Genomic DNA, 4857 nt, shown 5'->3' with positions numbered 1-4857 from the left:
AAAGCTTTTGGCTAAGATGTAGACGACAAAAGACGCTAAAGACGAAGGTACGATGCTCTCCAGAGCTAAGAGGCGCTCCCGGGCGTCTTTCAGCAGAAGCAACACTCTGGAGAGCACTGTGACCGCCACAATCGTCTTTGCGCGAAGAAGCCGCTTCTTCGCCTCTTGGAGACGGAGAGAGCGGCAGCTTCGGAAAGGTGAAGAAGGAGGCTGCGCAGCACTGGGATTGTGAGCTCAGCTTGCCAACTGATAGAAAACAGTACCATTGCACTCTCCTGACTATTCCAATCACATGAACGTTCGATTAGAAGCTGTTTTAGGCAACTCTGTTCGTCTTCTTGCAAAACACGCAGCAGACTTCCCTGCAATTTCTAGAATACGATGGGAGATGTTTTCTGTGCTGGCACAGTTTCTCCTGGCCAGACATAGTGGAAAAGCTTTTGGCTAAGATGTAGACGACAAGAGACGCTGAAGACGAAGGTAGGATGCTCTCCGGAGCTAAGAGCCGCTCCCAGGCGTCCTTCGGCAGAAGTCGCGCTAAGGCGAGCACTGTGACCGCCACAATCGTCTATGCGCGAAAAAGCCGCTTCTTCGCCCCCGGGAGCCTGAGAGAGCGGCAGCTTCGGAAAGGTGAAGAAGGAAGCTGCGCAACCCTGGGATTGAGTGCGCAGCTTGCCAACTGATAGAAAACAGTACCATAGCACTCTCCTGCCTTTTCCAAACACATGAGCATTAGATTGGAAGGTGTTTCAGACGACTCACTTTCTCTTCTTGCAAAACACACGGCAGACCTCCGTGCAACTTCTAGAACACGATGGGAGATTTTTTCTGTGCTGGAACCGTTTCTCCTTGCCAAATATAGTGCAAAAGCTTTTGGCAAAGATGTAGACAACAAGAGACGCTAAAGACGAAGGTACGATGCTCTCCGGAGCTAAGAGCCGCTCCCGGGCGTCTTTCGGCAGAAGCCGCTCTGCGGAGAGCACTGTGACCGCCACAATCGTCTTGGCGCGAAGAAGCCGCTTCTTCGCCTCCGGGAGACGGAGAGAGCGGCAGCTTCGGAAAGGTGAAGAAGGAAGCTGCACAACACTGGGATTGTGTGCGCAGCTTGCCAACTGATAGGAAACCGTACCTTAGCACTCTCCTGCCTTCTCCAAACCCATGAGCATTCGATTGGAAGCTCTTTCAGGCAACTCTCTTCGTCTTCTTGCAAAACATTCGGCAGACCGCCGTGCAACTTCTACAACACAATGGGAGATGTGTTCTGGGCTGGCACAGTTTCTCCTGGCAAGACATAGAGGAAATACTTTTTGCTAGGATGTAGACAACCAGAGACACTAAAGACGAAGGTACGAAGCTCTCCAGAGCTAAGAGCCGCTCCCGGGCGTCTTTCGGCAGAAGCCGCGCTAAGGCGAGCACTGTGACCGTCACAATCGCCTTTGCGCGAAGAAGCCGCTTCTTCGCCTCCGGGAGACGGAGAGACCGGCAGCTTCGGAAAGGTGAAGAAGGAAGCTGCGCAACACTGGGATTGTGTGCGCAGCTTGCCAACTGATAGAAAACAGTACCTTAGCACTCTCCTGCCTTTTCCAAACACATGAGCTTTCGATTGGAAGCTGTTTTAGGCAACTCTGTTCGTCTTCTTGCAAAACACTCGGCAGACCTCCGTGCAACTTCTAGAACACGATGGGAGATGTTTTCTGTGCTGGCACAGTTTCTCCTTGCCAGACATAGTGGAAAAGCTTTTGGCTTAGATGTAGACGACAAGAGACGCTAAATACGAAGGTACTATGCTCTCCGGAGCTAAGTGCCGCTCCCGGGCGTCATTCGGCAGAAGCCGCGCTTAGGCGAGAACTGTGACCGCCACAATCGTCTTTGCGCGAAGAAGCCGCTTCTTCGCCTCCGGGAGCTGGAGGGCGCGGCAGTTTTGGAAAGGTGAAGAAGGAAGCTGCACAACACTGGGATTGTGTGCGCAGCTTGCCAACTGATAGAAAACAGTACCTTAGCACTCTCCTGCCTTTTCCAAAAACATGAACATTCGATTGGAAGCTGTTTTAGGAAACTCTCTTCGTCTTCTTGCAAAACACTCAGCAGACCTCCGTGCAACTTCTAGAACACAATGGGAAATGTTTTCTGTGCTGGCACAGTTTCTCCTTGCCAGACATAGTGGAAAACCTTTGGCTAAGATGTAGACGACAAGAGGCTCTAAAGGCTGTTGTGGTGTGTTTTTACGTTTCTCAGTTTGCTCATCCATTTATTATATGTTCCCCCTATGTTCACTATAAATGGTTCCTCCCTTCCCAGTTTTCCCGCCACTATTGCCCTGACAGTTGAGTTACTCAGGTTACCCCTGCCCCCTTTTAGTTTCCGATCTCCTAAGTTGCATAATTGCTCCTCCCTTATCCCACCATATAAGTAAAGTTTTCCTCCTCCCTGGGCTGAGTCAATCACCCCCCACTCCTCCCAGGTTTCGAGAACCTCCTTCTCCTTGGGGGTTGTGTTTTGCTAGTGTCCTGCGCCCCTCCTCTACTTCATGTTTAGTGGATATGTTCTTATGTCAGTTTTGTTATGTACCTCCCCACATGTTCCCCAATTGTTTAGCTGGGCTTCCCTCCCTTCTCCACCCCTTCCCTTTAAAACTCTGTCTCTCCCCGTGTTCGGCGCCATTTGCTGTGGGTTTGTCCATCTGTTGGTTGCCCTTTGCTGCCTGGGGGCTCGTCAATAAACCGACGTTTAACCCCCAGCAAGTGGTCGCCTCCTCACTCATCTCGTCCTGCGTGAACCCAAGTCCGCAATCCAGCCCAGCCCGAGGCCACGACGCCAAGGGGGGCTGGCTTCTGATGCTTAGGGGCGTCGGCCTTCTTACCCCTTCTGCTAGTTGGATTTAGAGCCGCGTACGCCCTCGCGCAGTCTCCCGCCAAACGTGGGGCCTGACGAAGTAGACATTTGACCACCGACCGGACCCTGCAGAATTGGGATTTACTTACCCTCTGGACGCCGGACTACCCCAGGTGGTGGCAGGCCCCGTTATAGGGGCAGCGCTCCCTGGGGATCTGAGTCGGGACTCCTCGCACCCTCAGAGGACGACTCCCGAGACGAGGACCCTCGCCTGGTTTTTCTTTGTCGCCGCTGCAGGATTGGAAAGTGCGGACCCCGACCTGGGGACTCTCCGGCTTCCCCTCTGCCCTTTTAACTTTCCCTAGGGGTACATGCCCTGCGTTGGGGCCCTACCCCCTGCCTTCTCTCCTTGAGGTTTTTCCTCACCCCCGTGCCGTTTTTGTTTTCTCTTCCCTGTGGGTGCCGGATTTCCCCAGACGTTGGGCCCGGACCCATCACCCAGTCTTCTTCTTTCCCTCCGGCTGTATACCCAGACTTTGGGGCAGTGGGGGGAGCAGGGGCCGGCGGCGGGCGGCTCACTGTTTAAGTTCTCGTTGTTCTCCAGGCGAGTGGTTGGGTCATCTGAGGATTTTCCCCCTTTCTAGTGGCAGCAGTTCCTGCTCTAGAAAGGTTCCATGGGTGCAGGCTTGGGAAAATCCCAGAAGGAGGTTTATTATGTTGTGAAGAGTTTGTTGTTTGGGGGTGGTCAGAAGGCCCCCGAGCAGGAGTTAAAATGTTTAGTTAAGTGGGTATTTTCTACGTTCCCCGAGGTCTCCCTAGAACTTGTAAAACAGCCACGGTTTTGGGCAGCCGTTGTGGCAAAATTAGAAGAGGCCATAAATTCCAGGGAGACAAAATTGGCCACCGTGGCGTATTGGGCGCGCAGAGTGTGTGCGACACTCCGCGCGTCTGGGGAGCCTAAGAAAAGACCCCCAGGTTCTGATTTGTCCCCTCGTTCTCCTCGTTCAGTTGCCCTTGCCCCTCAAACCTTTCCCTCGTCCCGTAGGCAGGAGCACTCGAGGGGGATTTTGAAGGCCGACCAGAGGCAGGGGGTCCATCCTGCCCCTGCTCCCCCTCGACCTGCTCGGCCTCCCCCTTCTAGGAGCCCTGGCCAGGCTCCTTCTCTTCCCTTACCCTCTACCCCGGTCCCCAAGTCCCCGGTTTCAAACCCCAAAGTTGTTCGGTTTTTCGAAGACCTTCAAAAGGGCTCCCTTGGAGCCCGAGATGGCGGCGGCCATGCGGCCGTTCCCGCCAGGGCTCTTTCCTCTTCTCCTAACCCTTTCCTCCCTGATGCCAACCCCTTCCTTCCCCTGGACCCAATTTCTTTTTCGGTTGTCCCTTCCTCATATCTTCCCGCTGCCCCTTCCATTTCTCCGCCCTCTGATCCTCCGTCGGCTCCTCTCCAGGTTCCTCCCCCGGTTCAGCCTTCGGTTAACTCCTCCCCTGCTCCACCTTCATACTCTGCTCTGCCTCTGAACTCCTTCAAGGAGGCGGAGAGGGGTGGTGTGCCCCATTGCCAGACCCTGCCTCAACCTCCTCCAATTCCGGTTCCCACGCTCCCCCTTCCGGTTCTAAAGCCCTGTGTTCCGGGGGGGGGGGGTGGGGGGGGTGGATGACTGGAAGCTGGGGCAGGCGCCTTTATTGGAACCCGTTCCGGTTACGTACCACCTCAGCGGGGAGGGGAGCCCTCAGGCCCAGTGGGTGCCTTTAGCACAGGCCCGGATTAAGGAACTGTGCAAGGCACAGAAGGACTACTCCCGGGGGTCGCAGTACTTCCGGGGTATGCTCCGGAATGCCCTTGCACAGGGAGATCTGGTGCTGGCGGACCTGAGGGCCCTCTTCTCCAGTTTAACAAGACCCATGGAGTTTAAGGTCTGGGTGGGGGAATGGAGGAGGGAGATAGTGGAGGTTCTCCCGATTCTTTTGGGGGAATCCTTCAATGTCTCATGACGCGGACCGTTTGGTAATCTCCCAAGAACATCTTTT

This window comes from Melozone crissalis, unplaced genomic scaffold (assembly GCF_028551555.1).
Source record: "Melozone crissalis strain CALT ecotype California unplaced genomic scaffold, PUWL_Pcris_2 ptg000105l_1, whole genome shotgun sequence".
In the NCBI taxonomy this organism is placed as follows: domain Eukaryota; kingdom Metazoa; phylum Chordata; class Aves; order Passeriformes; family Passerellidae; genus Melozone; species Melozone crissalis.
This window is presented reverse-complemented; position numbering follows the sequence as displayed.